The sequence below is a fragment of the Homalodisca vitripennis genome, chromosome 6 (genome assembly GCF_021130785.1).
Source record: "Homalodisca vitripennis isolate AUS2020 chromosome 6, UT_GWSS_2.1, whole genome shotgun sequence".
NCBI lineage: Eukaryota > Metazoa > Arthropoda > Insecta > Hemiptera > Cicadellidae > Homalodisca > Homalodisca vitripennis.
In genome coordinates, this window is record NC_060212.1 from 32,502,903 (window position 1) to 32,524,477 (window position 21,575).

Genomic DNA, 21,575 nt, shown 5'->3' on the forward strand with positions numbered 1-21,575 from the left:
GACTTGCATGTGCGGACATGCGCTGTTATATTTCTAGGTTAGGTGACACGTGACTCGATCAGCGCCATCTTGGACATGTCGCAGTTGCAACGAATCTTTTGATGATCCTACTGCTGAGTGATTCCCACAAGAGATCTAGTCTAAAATGCGCTTCAGTATGGTACCTGCTGGAGAAAACGATCTAGGCTCGTAGGACCACACCCGCCTTCATCTCACTACACGCCCACTCACAAGGTCGAGTGACTTGTAAAGCCTTGACATCTACAGGCAGGATGTATATCGGACTAAGTGGGCCGACCAGTCGATGGATTTGATTTGTTGTTCAGTTGGTTCGATTATGGTATAAACACAGTGTAACCCAATATCTATAATACTGCTTTGCGTATTTGAATCATTGCGATTAATTTGAACCATTGACAACTTGATTCACAATGTCTTGAAATGTTCCACGAAGAATTTTCACTGCTCATGATGTTCCATTACCACCTTTGTGCATTGCAGTAATTACAGAAATGGGAACACCAAAACATAAAACCGCTTTGCGTATTTGAACCATTGCGATTACTTTGAACATTGACAACAATGGTTTGCAATGTCTTGAAATGTTCCACAAAGCATTTTCACTGCACAGAATGTTCCTTTACCACTGTAAGTCCATTACAGTAATTACAGAACTGGGAACACCAAAACAAAAAACTGCTTTGCATATTTGAACCATTGCGATCACTTTGAATATTGACAACAATGGTTTGCAATGTCTTGAAATGTTCTACGAAGAATTTTCACTGCACAAAATGTTCCTTTACCACATTTGTGTATTGTAGTAATTACAGAACTGGGAACACCATAACAGAAAACTGCTTTGTGTATTTGAAGCATTGCGATTAATATGAACCATTGACAACATGGTTCGCAGTGTCTTGAAATGTCCCACAAAGAATTTTCACTGCACAGAATGTTCCTTTAACACCTTAAGTCCATTACAGTAACTACAGAACTGGGAACACCAACATTAAATTTGGCATTGAATTTCTAGTTGGAGATTCAGGTGCCAGATTTATGGGGGGTTATATTATTCCTGTTGCATTTGAAATATTTCACAGTTTAGTTTTTTCATCAAAACTTTGGTTTGAATTGCTGATAACGCCAAGGAAAGGCAAAGAACATAACTTTTTTTGTTCTCTGAGGATAAGAAGCTTATAAATTGCACTTAGTCCGATAAGAACCTTAGCGCTGCTTCTGGAGTGACAGGGTATTAATGATGGGTAAGGTATGGGTAATTGCCGCCTCATATCGAGATCCATGAGGAAGAATTAGGGCACTAATTTCAGAGCCATGCTGCCCCTGAAGAAGGGGAGGCCAGCTCTGAACCTGCCTCTCCAGTCAAAGCAGACAGGGGATGGCACACCCTTGTTGAGGCTAGCAAGAATCTCTGATACTGAGGGAACGAACCCCACCAACTCCAACAGTCATCTCCCGTAGTATACTAGACCTATCAAACTGCCCTTACACCCCAGAATCTCGACATTTGCGGTTAGTGATGTGCCGCTCCTGGTCATCCATAAAGGTTGCCCAGATTTAAGTGGCACATCGGTTTTTGTTGTGTCTAATGGTAGGTTCAACTGGAAGGTAAAAACCAGCCAGAAGTAATCCCTGCTGGGTAACATAACGTTTACTGGTGTCATCTTACCCCGACCCAATTCAGTCGGTCATAGAAATTTCCCGGAAGACATTTCCAGTTGCCACGTCAAAAGGAGGATGACGGATCATGCTCAACTGAATTTTCCTGTCCAACGGCTATAGGCCTGTATTACTCAACTGTCTAAATGCATGATCAATGCCAGAGCTTCCTGTAGCGTGCACAACAACGGCAGTAATCATCGGTGAATTGCGGCTAGTTAACATTATGCGGGGCGATACTAATGGTTGCGGTCGAAGAAAGTGCGGTCCGCGGGTCAGCCCTGGACGTCCGCGTGGTGGAGAAAGCCTCCACAAACATCGGCCCCGCCACGGTGGCTAAACGATCATAATCACCGCTTCCACCGCCTCGCGGAAGGAGGAAAGCAAATCTACCAGGACCCGGGACCCTTGTTAGAGCCGACACCTTCGGTGATGCGGTCGCGTGTGGAACTCTGGGAAAGCGGCGGGTCGGTCGACAGCTGACTGATTTAATTTTCACGACCGTTGATAACAGTGGTTATCAGCCGCCCAAGGTCGTTCCACAATGTACACGTGTGGCCGATCCTGTTGTGGACTAATTTCCGCTGGATTTCAAAAGCTCCTTTCACCGAAAGAACAGTGGTTATCTGATTAGTGCTGAGACATGCTGGTGTCACTGACTACTGCAGTAGTCACGTACACTTCTTTGTTTGAAATTTGTTTTTGACGATGGAAAAATTGTCAAGGAAACAGGATTTTACCGGACATTTGCCATTGTTCAGTGATACAAAAAAATCTGTAACACTACGCTTCGAGATTTGAAATCTGATCTCTTCTTCAGGTAAATAACTAACCTAATACATAATTACAAACTAGGATAAAATAAACAAAATCATATCAGAGCGTTGGGACATGCGTAAGTCAATAATCACAACCACCATTTTGTGTGTCAACTGCGCGCTAACTCTAAAACACGCACTTAATAAAAAATAAAACACAACAGTAATTATTAAAACTGAACCACAGAATAAAGGTCGCAATAGGTCCCCATTCGCCGACCAACCACTTACGACAGTTGCGATAACCTGTATTCTGTTAGGTTAGTTTTGTACCTGATGAAGACATAAAATTGCATATCTCGAAACGTAGTGTTACTGATTTTTTTGTATCACAGTTCTTCCAGTGACGTATAAAAGCGCGTCATTCTCATGGAATCCAACTAACAACTCACTAATTAAATTTATTCAAGGTATATTGTGATGGATCTATTATGGGGGTTTTCTTACTGGTAATCTTCGACTGCAACAAAAATTGTTCATGCCATTGTTACAATATCAAAGAAAATTAAACACTGCAGACAAACCATTTTCAGAAATCCTGGACGACTTACGACCCTTTTGTTCCAAGTAACCACATTGGAATGATGTCGATTCCAGCAGATGTCGAATGGTTTTTCAGCAGACTTCGTTACCATCAGTTCATCGTGGAAGAGCTGGATAATAAGGTCAACTTGGATAGGATATCTTTAGCATAACGCATGGTGTCACCGTCGCATTAATGTTTTGACAATTCAGGTTGGGATCGCCCTCCTGAGGTAAATGTGGTGCCATCGGAACTGATAGTGCTTTCCTGTTACAGGATCCCGAAATATGGTTGGACGTAAAACTGTAGTCTCCCCTATAAAACGCGCGATTTTGACTACTACTTCCCGAGGGGTATAACTAACCAATGCTAATTTTTGTATTAATTCACTATTGGTTGAAACGGTTCATTGCAAACGTTTGCTTGTGGGGTTTAACTTCTCCTACATCATCTGACTTAGTGGCAATTTCATAGTCAGGCTCTTTCCATACAAGCTAAATAGGTGGTGAGAAGCTCTAGTGGAAGTTCCTGCAAAGTTTAGAAGAAGCAAACATTTCTCTCCTAAATATACTTTTTTTGGAAACTAATCTAAAGGAAATTGGTATCTAATGGTTCGTGTAACATATGCTACACGTTGCGGAAGATCCCGACTAAGTCCTAATCGGAACACGATTAACAACACCTACTTCCAGTCAACAGCATTGCACAGTAACGCTTTTGGAATAGCAACTAACCGGCTTCGTCTTATACGTCTGGTAGCGGTCAGTAGGCTCAGCCTGTACTAATGACTGGCATTGGCAGCTTGTAAAGCATGAACCGGTAGCCGCTTGGATGGAGTTCTGGAGTGAATCCAAATACCACATCAAGATTGGTGGAAACCTTTTGTTGGCTGAAATTTGTTTGTGACAGATCTTCGTGGCCTTCATCCTTTAGATTGTGATCTGGAGCCGTTCTTTCTTTGGAACAGCTCTAGTTCTCATGACTTTAGATTCAGCATTGTGGTACTTTGATGCGTGGTCCATTGCGTCACCGAAATTTTCCTTCATCTTCAGAAAGGTAAAACGAGTTAAGGCTCCAAGAAGGATGGCATCATGATTTTGCAGCCTATCACGTGTACAACATTGAGAGCAAAGCACAGGTGTATCGGTACCGGTATCGGACGGCGGGCGTGACGTTCGAGACGCTCTGATTGGCATCATATCGCCTCTCTTCACCTGCCACTCACCACTCGCTGATGGCCGCACAAATTAATAGGTTCTTGCAATTAAATCTGCCACGGTCCTGTTGTGCACGCAATTCATGCTTCGCCGTCCTTACTTGCGGATTCTTCGGCAGAGATGGAGGAAAACTCGACACTCGATGGTTGAAGGCCCAAGAAATCCTCAAGGTCGCTGAAAATCTCTCTCTCCCCCTCCTTCCATCCCTCCCTTCCCATCTCCTTCTGTGGAATGTACCAAACCTACTAAATTTAAAGTCTACTGATCTAGAGAGCTGTTAACTTGTCTAAAGCGTGAATTTGAAGTTGTAATTTTTCTAAGTAAACGAGTGAAAACGAAACAGAGAATTATTCGTGAGTCAGTAAATCAGAGTAGAGATAAATTTGTATTTATCAGGCCATTCTGTGCCGGGATTATCGGAGAAAATCAGAAAAGTAGGTAGAAACTAAAACATTAGAACCGCGTTAAAAATACGTAGCGCTTTTAGACAAAGTCTCGTGAAAACAAAAGCCAAAAAGTGGTAGCCATGATTCCAAAAAATGTGTTTACAGTATAAAATCTAGTTGTAGCAGGGAATAAATAGATGAGATAAAACTACCATTAAACGTTACGATAAAAGACCACTTAAGAAACACGAGAAAGTGGGTAACAGAAAGGTGAACAAGTGCACATCATTGTTAATCCAAAGCCCATCGTTTGAATTGGGTTGAAGCAAATATAATACATTGAGAACATTTCTTTAGAAGGAAATTAATCGAGGTTTCATACAAATTAGCATGCCGATCAACCAACCATCAGTCCGAATCTGTACAGCTTTCGAGACTTATACGAGTAATAAACCAATAAGGAGTTACAGTAAGGTTTTGAGAAATTCATCTAGAATGAACCAATATTAAAAAAGGCCCAGTCCAGTTTACTTTTTTACCGCCATCTTATTTCTGCCGAGACGATCGCCAGTTACAATTCGTCGTATTATGCTAGTCGTTCAGTGATCTAATGTGTGAAGAGTATTCTTTAGTTCAGTTTAATTAATCTGTGGTTTTTTTTATAGAGTTGACACACATCACAACACGCTTGTTATTATTTCTGGCATGCGTGTCACTACGCTCTAATATGATTTGATTTGTTTATTTTAACGTAGATTGTAGATATGTTAGTTATCCACGTGAGGAAGGGATTAGATTGCAGATCTCGAAACGTAATGTTACTGATTTTTAGTGTGTCACCGAACGATAGCAAATGTGAGAAAAATCTGATCATATCTTCATAAGTGAGGGTGTTGATTATTTACATTTCTAGAATATAGATTTTAACTTGAAATGTACTCTATGAAACCACTTGTTGTTTAAACATTTATAATGCAGAAGAGTGAACTAATCATCAAATTTATAAATATAATGTTCTGGCTCAGATATTTTGATTTTGAGCACAATGAAAGATCTTTAAGACAGTTTATGAACTATATTACTCCTTATGTCCTTATTCCTTAGGAGTTTTTAAAGTTTCTACTTACTTATAAAAACGCGTTGTACTTTCCAAAAAGACCTCCAAGTACGTGATTGTCTTCGGTGAAAGTTTTTTCTAACGGTATCCGGAGCCGGTAGTAGCCATGTATCAGGAGTCCGCCAAGGTGACGTGTGGACTGTGGAGCACTGATGACCTCCTGATACCGCTCTAACATGCGAGAGGGGAATCTCCTGGACACTGCGCGCTTGAGGAGGTGTCTAGGCCAGGGTCCTGCGCACGCTTACACAAGCGGGCCTTGGAGATGTCCCGTCTCGCATGTGAGGATGTGTCGTGCTGGACACTTAATTGAAGGTCATGAGTAATGAATGCTTGTCAGGCGCTAATCAGAATCTCTGTTGTTCCTCTGCAATTAAAATTGAATTTGTTCCCAGATTTCAAAATTTTATTTTAGAAGCCTCATTTTTATTTTACTTCAACAGCCTCTCAACCATCCAACGTGCTGAATTTCGCACTGCGTCCAGTGGACACCCAATGTGGGTCAGCTGTCCAATGTTGGTAGATTTCATATTGGAGGAAGTCTACTCCTCAAAATTTCTTTGGAATACTCCTCGATCAACGGTTGACATGAAATAATCACATTGGCCACGTGTGCGCCAAACTGTCCTCAGGAATATATGTGTTGAGGTCTTTGGTCCGATATTGCCCCAGTCAGGTATTGATTACGGCATATTATGGGCTAATTCACTCCCACCTTTTCTATGCAGTGGTGTTGTGGGGGGCGTGTGCAAGCAATAATTTCCCGAGAGTGTTCAAATTGCAAAAAAATCGAATCGTACTATCGCAAAGTTGAATTTGAAAGAGTCATGTACGACAGCATTCAAAAATTTGCAACTGTTGACTTTGCCCAGTCTCAACATTTTAGTTCCATCTTTGTTCCGTTTGTCTAAATGTGCCCTAACCAGGGGACGTGACATACACGGGTATGAGACACGAGGCAGAGATAAATACCGTACTGGAAGACGCAGAACGGTGGTTTATGATGACTTGCCTTCGCAGGCAGGTGTTCATTTCATCAACAACAGATTGCCATGAAATTCTATGAAAAACGCCCAAACGCCCAAGGCGTACAAAAAATCGTTTGAACCTTTTTGGTGTCAAAGGCATTCTACAGCGTTGACGAGTTACTGGCGTTTAACTGGGAGACCGCCCAATTCGATGACTGACTCCAGCGCTAGAAGTGGGTTGAGATTGGCGAAGCATGAATGAGACTTGAATGTATGAACAATTATGTATGTTTGGACTTTGTGGTAATGTGGTGTGAGAGTTTACAATTTAGAATAAATTATGACGTTTGCCATACAATGTGCAATTGTTACGAGCAATTAAAGATTTTATTTTATTTTGAGAAGTATCTTTGGTCGAATTGAACGTCTTAGCGATTCTGTGGGTGGACGAGGGTCCGATGGGTGCAGGGGGTTTGTACATTAGAAGTAGTTTGATACTGATGATTGACCACTCCTTACGATTAAAAAAAAGAAATTAAACTGATTGTTAGATTCCTGTATTTGTAAAGTGGTTTTGCACTCTCCGTACATAATCAGAGTTTGGAGACAATCGCCCATTGAAACTTTGGCTCTTCCTTCAACAGTACAATTCTATGCATAATGTAGCTTTCTCCTTATATCGTTTATTGAAGGATCTGGTCGTCCCAGAATGTGGAGTTCACGATAGGTTTAGGCTAGAATTAAGGCTATTGTTCTCATAGACAGGCGTGATATTGAGCTCTAGCAGTTGGAACAATGTGACCACCTTCGTTGCAGCTCCTGTGGAGAGGTGGGTTAGTTAGTTCACTGCTTCCACGAATAGGGGTCGGCTAGAAGAGTTAATTAATTACTGTAGGTAAGCATTACTCCTGTCTATTCTTCACCTTTCTCCATCCAACCCGCCTTTCCATTCTCGGAACTTAATTTCAATATCCGTTGCGTATTAATGTGAGTACGAAATTTATATCTTACTTCCCAATCTGAAAGAGTAAACGTGTTAAAGTTCGGGAGAGACATATTTCTCAGAAAAAAGCCACAGGGTGGGGTTCAGTACAGGCGGAAGTTCGAGCTTAACGTCGGTGCGTGGTCGTGATACTTGTGTCCTCTATGGAAGCGCCGATATCAATAAGGCACTGATACTTGGCGATGCCGCGCACGAGCGCTAACGGAGCCGCCCGAAGTGGGTCGGAAGTTCCATTCTTGTCTCGGTCCTTCCATCCCTCCTGTGGACCGGAAGTGTGAGGTGGCCGTTAGGTTCCTCCGCGCCATTCCAGCAGTACGTGTCGTGACGTCATGGCGATATATGGAACCATTAGTCATACGTGGGGTGTTTGTAAGGCAGGTCAGCAGCGGTTCTGGCGTGCTGTTGACCTTGCACATGCTTAAACAAATTTAGCTGACGAAGCTGCCATTCGTGTTAGTCCTAGAATTAACAACTTTGAAGCCATTAAGTTTTGATTTTACAAGAGAAATAAAGTATTAAACGGTCAAATATTTGAATTAAATCGTGTATGCACACACACATATTTAGAAGTGAGAGCTTTTGGGTTGATAATAGAGGTTTTAGTGAAATGGAAAGGAGAGACGTGGACAAGGAAACGATATGAGACAATGTTTTAGATGCTATAGATAACGATTGTATTTAATTTTCCTTGAATCAGTTCAGTCATCAATAAATTAGCAGCATAGCAGGATTGTACTGATAAAATTTAATACAAGCCTTTTACTAGTTGATCTTGACCAATCCAACCTACGGGATTATTCTTTATTTAATTCCTTAATCGATCTAACTAACCTATGGGTTCGATAAATACACCAAGTAGGGGTCACTTCTGGCTGGTTTAACCTTCCATCAGGGGGATCACCTTCCAGTTGAACCTACCTACCACTGGGCACAGCAAAAACCTGAATTGTCTCTTAAACCTGGGCAACCTTCTGGACGTCCAGGAGCGGCACATCATTAATCGAAATATCAAGATTCTCGGGTGCAAGGGTAATTCCATAGGTCCTATTCTACTGCGGGAAATGACTGTTAGAGTTGGTGCGGTTTGTTCCCTAAGTATCAGAGGTTCTTGCTAGCCTCAACAAGGGTGTGCCACCCCCTGCCTGCTTTGACTGAAGAGGCTGGTTCAGAGCTGCCCTCCCCTTCTTCCGGGGGAACATGACTTTGAGATTAATGCCCTAAAGTTTTCCTCATGGATATCGATAGGAGGCGGCCCCTACCCCCTAACCTTACCCATACTGAATATTCTGTCATTCCGGAAGCAGCACTAAGGTCCTTTTAGGACTATTTTTAAGCTTCTTATCCTAAGAGAACAAAAAAGAAATGGGTTCAGTACTTTTCCGATCGTCCAATACCGTCTAATTAGGAAAAGTACCGATCGGAAATGCCTCTGGCCAAGAAGAAGAAGAATACCATACCTCGAGATAGGACCTAAATTCAAGCTCAGATCACTTGAGCGATCGTAAAGGTTAACTTTTTCTACCTACTTATATCGCGTAGTAACAAATAGTAGATAGAGACAGAGTGGTCTCCGTATATTGCCAAAGTATCAATCTTCGCTGCCATCATGTCTACAAAGTACACTTTAGTCTAGCAGTTGCCTATGATTCCTAATACACAAAGTGGGCTTTAGTAATTAAGCAGTACAGTTGACACCGGCGACCAACGATATCCTCGATTTCCCGGAGGAACCTTGTCCGGGGCTAACGGTGCGGGAATTCCGATGGCGCGATCACGATCCCCATTAATTCAGATGCGTAACGGTGCCCCGGCGCTGCCACAATTAAACAGGGGCCGGGCCAGTGCGAGTGGTACGGCGTACTACAAGTGTGGGGACTGGCTCCCCTGCTCTTTCCTGCCGGCCGGCTGGCCGCCGTCGAGGAGCAAGTGGCGTTGCCATTGGCACGGGCACATTCACACACGGCGGACAACGACCTGCTGTAACGGTGCCGCAGACTCTACATCGCGCGGTGGCGCGGCGGCGTGCTGCGCTGACCGCCGAGTTCTTGTCACGACACGTGTTCTCGTGTCGTACTGGTTGTCCGACACACCCGCGGCCTGCACTGCTTGGACGAGATAGACGATCAGCGGATGACCTCTGACGGTGACAGCCGGAAGAAAGTGACTGAGCCGCGGTCAAGGGCGCGCGCCGCCGCACCCGCTCGTGCTCATCCTCCTGGCCCTGCCCGCTAGATCGACTCGCCGACCTTGACCGCATCACCCAATTAGGTTTTTCTACTCGGAAGGAGGCGATACGGAAGAATCTGAGTTACAAATCCATCCCACTTGGAAGTTGTTGGTGTGGATGATTCATCCACAGGAATGTCACTGCTTTCTTTAAATTGTTGGAATTCTACAGCTGATTGTGCACTCAGCTTATCTACAAGAGATAACTTTGTTTACTACAAGAATATTGCTTATCGGCGAAGCGTTGATAACAAACAAATATCAGCTGTTCGTCAAATTCAATTACTACCTACCAAGCTGATATAGAAAGAATGCAAACCTTTATTGACTTGAGTTGGCTTAATGGCAACTATATTAACTAACTATGTTGTTAAAGGTTCTGCCAACATGTTGGTTCATTTCGCCTTTTGTATTTGTAAAAGTGACTTGTTACGTTATTGACTTTAAAGAGTCGAGAACTGTAAATTTTAGTACAACAGGACTGATTTTTATTAAGTATTGTGATCATAGTTTTGTTAAGTAAATACTCCTAAAGGCTGAAAATTATGGTTTAGATAACTTCAACTCAGGTTGGATTAGGGGCGTAACTGGAAATTCTTTCGAATGAGTAACGATGTTGAAAGGAAACCAGCGTTAATGGTTTAATGGTTATTTTTATCACCCAGACTAATTACAGTTTTTATTAAATTTGCTCATGAAAACAATACAAGCCGTGGTATGAACGTGGTTGTGGGAATACAATTTGTATCATGACTATCTGAAATGCTATTATAAATTTTTAAAAGTCATAACATATAAAACGTCCATGATTATCTGTATGATTAGTATCATGACAACAATAAAAATACGTCTATAATGTATGTGCTACTTTTAAAAAGTCTTGTTTTAAAATTCTGATGTCAGATTTTATGAATTCCGACATAAAAATTTTTAAATTTCTTAAAGGACAATAAGTTACTTAGTGTCTTTAAACTGAATGACAAATAAATGAGAAAAAGAGATGTTACTGTTTATATGAATCTTATGCGTTTTTATGGTTTGGTTTTTATGAAGTTTGTCACATTACATTTTAATTTTTCAGTTGCCAATGAGGTACACTTTCATGTGAATTTAAATGTTGTATTCCAAATAATTTATGAGTAATCTACTTTTCTTTTTTTTAAATTATAACCATACTGAGAAACAGAAGAGATAATAACCACAAGAGGAGACACTTGTTTCTATTGTAGTTATGCATGTATAAATCCAACCAGCAATGCAAGCAGAAACGTTCCAGACATTTGATGGACTTTCTGTACACGAGTGTGATGGAAACTGAAAGGTGTAAAATTTCAAATGTCGAACAACAAAGTATAATTTGTTGCTTTACTTTACTACTTGCTTTCGGAGTGACATATGTGAGCGGAGATGATGCTCCAATCTATATTTTATATTAGTTGTTTTTTGGCTAAGCATCAGCGAAGCATATCATCCATGGAGCTAGCCACATTTCTGTTCTGTAAGTCAGCCGCAAGGTACCTGAAGGATACATCTTTCTCAGACCAGATTTCAGCATGAACTGCCAGACACGTGAACATTTGTATCGCTGTCAGCCAAATAGACTGAAAGTAGCCATTTTCAGCCAATAATCAGTATTCTTATGGCTGGCTGACGCTGACTTTTTCACTTTTATTTACATTTCTGGCAGTAAGGTTGCGAGCAACCACTGTTTTCATATTTTAACCCTTTTGATGCCATCTTATTTCGACCCCCACCGAACCCATACGACTTTCTTCGGGGAAATTACTCAACCGGCTTCATAAAAGAAGTCTGTGTCTATACAACCATTGTACCTTACCGGCTGCTGCCGACCAACATGAAATTATGGAAGTGTGGAATCAGTAGTAATGATGATGAAAGGTGCGTACGGTTTATCAAGCACAACGCGCCATTAATCGAGTTAATGGATCAATTTATCTCCTGTTGCGACCGGTTGGTGCAAATGGGTGCGTTATACACGGTGCAGGTGCCGTGGCAGTGCAGAGTGTACAGTTATAATGCTATTATAACACAACGTTTCGGGAAGTGAAACCTGCTCTCCTCGTCAGGTGGGAAAACAATTGTACATATAAGCGAACTTAGAAGTTGCAATGGACTGTCTCTAGAGACAAGAGCGTAACCAGGAAAATAGTTTTTTTTTTTGGGGGGGGGGGTCCAGACAACTGATATTTTCCCGTATTGGACAGAGATTAAGGTTCTTAAAAGATCCTTAAAAAGTTTTTGACCCGTTTATTTCTTGACAACTATCTTCGTACATGTTAGTAATACTGACATTTATTAAAATTGAGGGGGTCTGGACCCCTTTGACCCCCTCTCTGGCTACGTCCTTGACTCAAGAGAGAAAGAAAGGAATTACACATTCTGTACTAATGTGATTACATATATGTACAAATGTCTTCACCTGACGAAGAGGTTTGATTTAAATCCTCGAAACGTTGTGTTATACATTTTGTAATATATATAACGATGGCAAATGTTCGAAATCCTACTATCCTTTAAATCCTCTTCTGTCAATAATAATCTTTAAGCAAGCAAGTTAAAACGTGTAGGCTATGTCGTGTCACTTCGCTATTACATTGAAGGAAATCTGACAATGTGTTTGAATGTACAGGACATTGGCTATTACTGTTGTTGATTTCTAAGTTCATTTAAAATACCATTATCAATAATAAAATTGTCAACACTCTTAAAAGGATATTGAGTTTTCTCCCATAACAATAATGTTAAGTTCAATCAGTTTTTAGGCTATATAACCTTGTTTTTAGTCGAGGAATTTTGAAGTATGTATTAAGATACAGTTTAAACGCGTTTAAACGATTTTTAATGGTTTTTTTCTGAATGATCTCAAACTTCGTTGTTCTTCATCGTTTAAATAACAGAAAAATATCTATTTTATTAATACGCTTCGTATTCCTTATATGCCTCGTTTTAATGTTATAACCTACCACATTTATAATTTTCTAAATCATAGAAAGAAACTTAGCCTATAGCCCTGAAATATGTCATTCATTTTATATTTCCCACGAAGCTTGGTTGAGCGGTATTGTAAATATTGTAAGTTGCGACAAGTGGTTGAACTTTATTTAACTTTAATTAATTTCTACCCGTGTAAGTAGAGTATTTGAAAAGTGCGTGATAGCAACGATTTGGTAACTTACATGTAAGCGTTCGCTCAGTCGTGTGAAAACATGCCTCTTCTGTAACATAAAAGCAATATTTCTATAAGAACAGTTGTTACATTACAGTTTAAATATATTAATTATACATAATACACATATATAGAACTGCAGTGTATAGAATCATCTAATTATTAAATTACTACTGGTGTTGAATGTGAAATAAACTACTACAGTATTAGGCATAAAGTAAACTAAATAAAGTATTTTGCAAATAATAATAATACATTAAAAAAACAAACAATTATAATTAATTGGTTGTGAGTCGGTTTTTAATGAAGGCTACAGGTGATTTAGTGTTGTTTTATAATTAGCCACAGATGTCCAAGAAATAATTACACACAATGTACTAAGTAGCGCGAGTATACGTCTCACAAGGAACAAATCAACGTCTTCTCGACAAGCCCGGCTAGCTCAGTCGGTAGAGCATGAGACTCTTAATCTCAGGGTCGTGGGTTCGAGCCCCACGTTGGGCGGTTACTTTTTGCACCTGGTATATAACACGTTGTACCCTAAAGTGCAACAAACTTCTAATTAAGAGTTTTTAATATTTGTAATTACATTTTTGTGATTTATTGTGTCCATTTCATTTCGAATATTTAAATTCACGTTTTTATATTATAATGGAGGCTTCTTTCATTGTAGTTTTTTTATTAATACTAATAAAACAAAATTATAAATTAAAATGATTTTCAGACTAATGTATTCTTTGAACTGCAATTAATTGTTGTACTTGAGTGTTATTGAATTGCGATTAAAGTTTTATAATAACATAATACTTCATAAAAATATACACCTATAATAATAAGCACTTCAGTGCCACTGTTATCAGCTAGTTGAAAATATCTAAGTGATATACCGATAATATAAGGCATTATTTAATCTTTTTTATTTTAATATAATTAGAAAACTATGTTTTACATAAAGTGGCTACTGTAGCCACTTTTATTTCCTATATGGCAGCCCTTTTACCACAACCAAGGACAACAACATAGCTAGTAGAAACATTGATTTCAGTAAGGAATCCCATAGGCTTTAAGGGTTCACATTTCCGAGGGTTAAAAATTATTATCGACTCAGTCATTTGATTTAGATGAATTGTTCTATTACGAAATTGTTTCCAATGAAAACCATTCTTGTACTAACACACACTTATAAGTTAAAATATTTTACTTTGTAATTATTAATTAGACACAGAAAAAGGTGGACACATTAATTACCTAATTCTTTTTGAAAGAACAATAAGGGTTTTAAAAGCTAGTTTGGTTTTGAAAATTATTAGGTTTAAATTATAATAAGGTACACAGGTATGGAGCCGAGCTTATATAACAAGCACTCAATAGCAGTGGTCCTTGGGTCATCTGCTGGGTTGGCTAACTCGACGTTAAAAGCTATTTTTCATTTTTAACATTTTAACAAAAAAGAAAACATAATTTTCCAAACCCTGTAAAAGTGAGCATAAAAATAATATATATTCATATACAAACATTTTGAAGGTTAGTTGTGAATTAAGAACATACAAATGTAAAAATTACTTTTAAAAAATAAATCATATAAATATTTCAGTGATGATTAGATTATTGGAGAAAACGTATTATAAACACGTCCTCAAATTTTGTATAATTTACAAACACCAATTGAAAACAATAAAATTAAGAAAGTAAAAAGTTTTACAAGTTGTCTTTGTAAAAGGTAATGAGGTAGCTGTGGTAGGAATGGTTGATTCAATTTAAAATGTTGAATTTAGCTCCAGTTCACCTTCCTCTTAGTGCAGCGTCTGGTATCTGACGCTGTCTCAGACTTGAGTCCTGGAATCAGGAATCTGGAAAAGATCCAGAAAAGGTCGGCGACGAAGAAGCTCAAAACTAACCTTAAAATTACCGGAGTCGAATCTGAGACAGCGTCAGATACCAGACGCTGCAATAAAAGGAAGGTTGAACTGGAACTAAATTCAACATCAAAAAGTAATGAATGTTAAATGTGCTAAATAATGGTGAGGTGGCATTCAGATTTACAGATGTTAGAAATTTAAAATTAAATAAACGTTTGTTGAAATTTAAAAAATGCTAGTTTTTAACAAACTTCATGCGAGGAAAGTAAATCGCGAGAGTCCGCGATGCGAAGTTCTGTTGTCTATAAATAAATAGTTCATTATCCATCTTGCTCTTGGCAGTGAAAGCCCAATCCAGCCCTGGCCGATAACTATACTGTGTCCGCTGTGGAACGGGCATCACGACAGAACAGTTCGACCGTTCTGTGACGCATGGACAACAAAAATCGCGACCAATTAGTGTATTGTGTTTGTACGCGGTACGGGCCAGATGGCGGGAAAAAATTTGTGCTTTCGCTGTGGCTAATTGTGAGTCGTTGAGTCGGTCTGGTCTGTTTGGCAACGGTGACGTTTCGCTCGTGCCCCTCACGTCTTCATCAGGCGGATCGGATTATGCTCGGTAATGACTGGAAGATACCGTGATCGATATCTGTATGTAGGCTGAGACGTACGTCTTACTTGCGGACACGCAAACGATTGTTTGTGACTTGTGTGTGGGACTTTTACTTCAATTAGGCTTAATAATAATTTTAGTTTCTCAACAATATTTGTAAAGACGTTAAAAACTATTTGCTTTTTTACTTCAATAAGCGGCCTACACTCGTTATTCGATTGCTAGCATCGATTCGTTCGATTGTTTTTATTCGAAGGATAATTCGATATTACAATTTATTTAACTTAGCATATTATTTCTACTTATTCGCTATAGTAATTTTAATGTAAACAATACACAACAAGGAGTAACTAATATTTGGAAACTTTGAAAATGGCGATGAGTATGAGGAAAATATGTAAGATAATTCTCACAAATGACGAGATTTGTTTAAATGGCTTCAACGTGTGGGTTTGACTCCTAATAACACATGGGGGGAATTCTTTCCTCCATTTCATCACTTATTATTTTCGTTACTTATTGATATCAAACTGGGCAAGTTATAAATATTGTAGGGTTTCTTTTATATCTAAGTCTAGGCAGTAGTTGGTTTTGTTGTTTTGTAATTTTATTGTAAAATTTATGTATTTAAAATTTTAATAAACGAGATTCCTCTTGTTACGGTAATTTATTATAACTCAATGTGTACGATTTTTACATTACATCGAAGTTGGATAATATATCGAATTTTTCGATAATATCAATCGAATAAAGAGTGTAGGGTGCTTATTAAAGTCTCCCCTTAACTTGTTATAAATTCTCTAGTAGTTATAAACTTTTTGTAGTTTGTTATGTTTTATATTTATCACAAACCGTTCCCTGTATATTGTTGCAGTAGATATAGAAAATTGTTTGTGGGCTGACACACTGTGACATTAAAAAAATACAAAATACCCTCCAAAATTAGAGGCTCTGGAATTTTCTCCCGAAAAATTATTGTGTTTTAAGACATCATAAATGTGTTCTAGCGTAAAAACACTATTGAGTGTAATTTTAATATTTGTCTTTCAAAATTTCTAGTGAGGACTTGGGCCCTCCTTAGATACGCCCCTGTATTGTCGTACTTTTTTATTTCCATACTGAAATTGGCTGAGCATTAGCGAAGCCTATCATTGGAGAGACTGACAAAATGCCATATGTCTGTCTATCTATATGCATGATATCTCGAAAATGAACTGACCTATAGAAGTGAAATTTTGCATGTTCCTTCATTTCTATATAGGTAACATCAAGTTCGAGGATGGTGTATGCAATCCGTGGAATTCGTTTGAGCGTTTATGTAAATGTTTACGTTAATCTTTGAGAATCCATAATGGAAACAAGGAATAGCAGATAAATGAATAAGTTATTAAAAAAACCATATGGCATAGCCTATTAAAAAACATATGGCATAGCCTATTAACTTGTGATAGGCTCGAGATTATACCTACAACCTCAGCGTGGCCAGTTGCTGGACAAGTGGTGTGCGTACCTTGTTTATAACTTTCTAACCTCCTAATTCTCTATGATTATCTTTTGAACGTTTTGATTTCAATGCCGTGTGCGGTTGTTGATTATTATCTCATCTAATACAGGAGTCCGAGTTCGAATCTCATGGTAGGCATGGCATTTTTACAAGATAAAAACCCCGCCTAAGCCTACGCAAAAGTAATGATAAACGGTTCCAAACTACAACCAAGATTCAAATCCTTCCATAAATGTAGGGTGTACATGGTAAATATAGTTTCCGATTGCACAATAACTTCATAACACAAAATTTAACGTGTATTATTAAAACGCAAAATATGGTTCAAAGTTTTAGAATTTTTCACACTATGATTCAAGTGATGATGACATGTTATTTTATTAAAAATAATTCAACAAAATGCCCATTACCGTATAAAAACATGATTTCAAGATGGCATAAATTATTTAAATAATGGCTAGAATTCCTCTTGAAATAATCAAACCATTTTTAACGTTTTTTTGTGTACAGTGAATGTGTTAAAAGAGGTGTTTGAATTTTAAAAAGGTAACTCAACTGAACTTCGATATTACCACCTAAGTGAATTAATTACGAGCTCACTTAATTGACTCACTTATAGTCATAAACGATCAACGAACCAGTTCCGATCTCGGCAATGAAGCAGCGTGGATGAGGTTGACCTCTTTACTCTCCGCCAGTTCATTAATTCGACAACCTGTCATTAATTTGTCACGTTCTGGAATTATATAATTTGTTACGCGTGGTTTTTTACGTTTACTTCTCTTGAAGGAAACTTTGGACAGAATGTCCAGTGTTGTTTTTTTTTTTTTTTTTTTTTGTTACACCGCAATATTTTTCATGGGTATATAGTATTTAGAGTGACATATTCCTGTCAATAGTCATATATTTCTTGCGAAGACAAATGCATCTGTAAAGCAAACATCCAGATTCCACAATTTATACTTCCATACCACATGGAACTCTCATTTAAACAATGTTCATCGCCAATTCGGGAATACGTCTTCTGACTATGCGGTCTACCAGACATACGCCATGATCTCGTTTATGTTATAAATTTGCATTTGGCACTGAACATCGTCTTAGACGAATTTAAAGGGTTTGGGTCTAGGAGCATTTTTTATTTTATCTAGTAAATTGATGAATAAAATTATCTTTCCGGGTTAGAAGGAAGGGTTTCGTCAAAGTTGATCAATGTTAATTTTCTGTGCGAGTTCTTAGAATTTAGTGATGACAGGTTCTTAAACTAATTAAAGCCCCAAAAGGAAGTCCAAAAACTACTGGTGAAAATTTACAAGAAAAAATCACACACATATCAGAATACTGTATTGTTAAGATGGTGCAATCGAGTAGGGTTTAGAACAAATATTTTTCTACACAGGGTGTGAAATTCCTAGCAATTTAAGATCACTTCCGTGATTATAGAAAAAGTAGACAGACTTTGTTAATCACATTCTATGTGAAATAACAGACATTTAAAATAGGAAGTGTAGGCAATTTTCTAACAACGCCCAAATAAAGTTATCTCAAAGAACTATACATTTAACATTTTCCAAACCCAAAATAGTTTGCACCATGCTTATATTTCAATGCGTGATTATTGAAGCAAGGCAGGATTAGCTACACCACGTGCATCGGTTTCACTGACGTTGCTTGCGAATTTCAAATCTTTTGCTCATTTTATCTCGGGAGAGTCATACAGGAGATGTTTACATCCCTCTGCCAGACAAGAAAATGATTGCCTACTGAGTGATTGGCTTCAATGATGCTCAGCCAAATTCTATGTTTGGACATGCACAATCACTCATTCTTTTCCATGTAGAAGTGAAGTTTCATGCAAAAGTTAAAGTCCACAGATTAAACCTTTCTCAAGATGTCTTGCCACATAATGTACTTAAATTTTGTTACTAAACAGTGTTCAGATAATTCAAGTTCTGGTGAGCTACTAGGGTTCTAGAACGTAAGAGTGCGCTGAAATCTGAATAAAAATATCACATGATACTACTGAGTCTGTTTCCTAGTTGCCATAAAGGTTACCAATAAGATCAATGTAAAACTTTTCGGGTAGGGTACGATAAGCGGACCCGGTTTTTTATATCGAAGAATGTACTCGTACTCATCGATACCTAATATTGGAATCTCAAATCCTAGACTATAAATCGATATAAAAGTATCTATAGTCCTAAACAACAGTCATATGTTTTAAATTAAAATATGAATTTAATATTTACAGTGATAAAACAAATTATTATAACCAAAATTAGGAAAACTGAAGACGACCATATTTGCTCCTCTCACAGTTACAGTTGTTTCTTTCCCACAAATTTCACATAATGGGTTTTTCAGAACGAGTCCAACATGTTGAAGCCACGAAAAATCTTTCAAAGCAACGTCGTGTAGTTTTCTAAAACTGAGTGCCATTTTTAATAATTAAAATTACTTATGTAAAATTGAAATATTACCCTACGTGTATTATTTGAGAGTGTTTACAGCTGTCGATATAGATTATTTAAGTTAATAGTTCAAAATAATTAATCGGTATCGATTGGTTATGTCGATGGTTATAATTAAGTAACATCGTTTGCCAATTTCGATATAAAAACCGGGTCCGCATGTCGTACCCTACCCAACTTTTCTAACGCTCAGTCAAATCCCATGGAGTCATTGACATGCACCATCATCCAACTCAGTGTTGCCAACATATAGTTGAACCTTCATGCAAAATGTAAAGCCTTTAGGTCAGTACGTTTTCGATATATCCTGCCGGACAGGACAGATAAACAAACAGGCAGAAGTGGATTCTTTCCAGACTCTTGAGTTATAGGCTTCGCTAACGCTCAGCCAATAAATAAAGCTAGGAGAATGATAGTGGGTCGCTTCCGTTTGCCCGAGGATTACTGACTGTAGGCCTTTTCGAGATCCGTTCAGCAGAAGTGACGGGGGATCTAGGCGCGACGCGGGCGTTTCGTGGGAACCTCAATCTCGGACAAACGGAAGGGGCGTAATTTCAGCGAAATGGACTCCTGCTGCAACGAAAGCACGGGGATGTCGAGATGGAAGTGAATTGCCAACGCGGCAAAATGCCGGTTCGAGAATTCATCGGCGGAACGCTAGTACTGCGCGAACGTGTGATTTTCTCAAAAGCGATTGACCACTTTCAACGTCATAACGTACTGTGTTGATTTAAAACGGGAAACGCAGACAGAACAGAATTAAGTCTGAGTGGACAAAAGTTGTATGCGTTTACGAATACGTTGTTAAACTGACTAGTTCCGAAAGCAATAGACGTAATTGAACTAAATAGGTAGTTAAATAAAATATATAATCAACATTTGTTTAATTTAATTTATTACATTAATTTTTAATGAGTTTATATTAATCCCAGGATTAAAGCCCTATGCAAGGTTGATGTTAAGTATAACCCACATTAAAAGACGTGAAAGCAGAATACATGCATTTAGTAACCTGTTCACACACTGCCAGATTAAGAGTTAAAGACTGCAATAGACGGTCTAACGTGTCTCTTTAAAAATGTATAAAGAGTTTTTCTTGAAAACCACTTTATTGCCATAGAAAAATATTTTTCGAACCTGTTTGTTTTATCGTTCTGTCTGATAAGACAGAATGTGAATGTTGAGTTTAGTTCCAGTCCACCTTCCTCTTGGTGCAGCGTCTGGAATCTGACGCTGTCACAGACTTGGCTCCTGGAAGTTTGAGTCGTGTTTGTCCGAAGAGATCCAAAAGAAGTCGGTGACGAAGAAGCTCAAAATGAACTCTACATCGTTTGGACATCAGAGACGTCTGAGAAGTCTGTGGCAGCTTCTGATTCTGGATACTGCACCAAGAGGAAGGTGAACTGGTGGTAAACTCGATATTTACATTGAATTAACCCTTTTAATATAGCTACGGCAAGGGTAGAAAACAGAATAAATTCGCGAGAAATCATATTAAATGCGGGGAGCGTGTAATAATTATCGATTTCAGGGGATGACAACACAAGACACGGTGAATTATTTTTTTCTGTCACTATGGATGTTGCTGGGAACCATCCATACAGCGGCGAATTGTACACTTATTTTAGTCATATGCCACAGTATAACCAAACTGTGTACCTTTCTTTACTTCGTCTATTGTTATACCTTCTGGAGAAAGGCTCATGAAATATACAAAAAGGGTTATAGCTGTTAGTGTAGACCTATTTCATTCCTTATGACTCTTTGGAAAAAGAAGCAAAAGGTTTGATAGATTGGTTTTCATTAGGGTTGTCAGTGTTTTTCAAGTGGAACAATGAACCAGTGTTCACACTACCGATATAAAATTGCATCTCTGTGGTGCACAAAGGTGGGAAAGTACACAGTTATGGCGAGGTTCTAATGTAGACAATGCACAGGGGCCGACTAACAGCCTACAGGATACCGGGACAGGTTGTAGAGATAGCGATAGGGGAACAGTTACT

The 21,575-nt window shown here is 38.7% G+C and overlaps 1 protein-coding gene and 1 non-coding gene across 2 annotated transcripts in view; one reads left to right on the forward strand and one right to left on the reverse strand.

Annotated features, from left to right (window-relative positions):
• LOC124364222 (vasorin) overlaps nucleotides 1–21,575 on the reverse strand; it is a 104,442-nt gene that overhangs the window by 19,732 nt on the left and 63,135 nt on the right. The window contains 1 exon segment of the mRNA XM_046819542.1: nucleotides 13,136–13,174. The gene's annotated coding sequence lies outside the window, so the exon portion shown is untranslated.
• On the forward strand, nucleotides 13,557–13,629 carry Trnak-cuu. The gene has a single exon. It is a non-coding gene; the product is annotated as a tRNA-Lys (tRNA).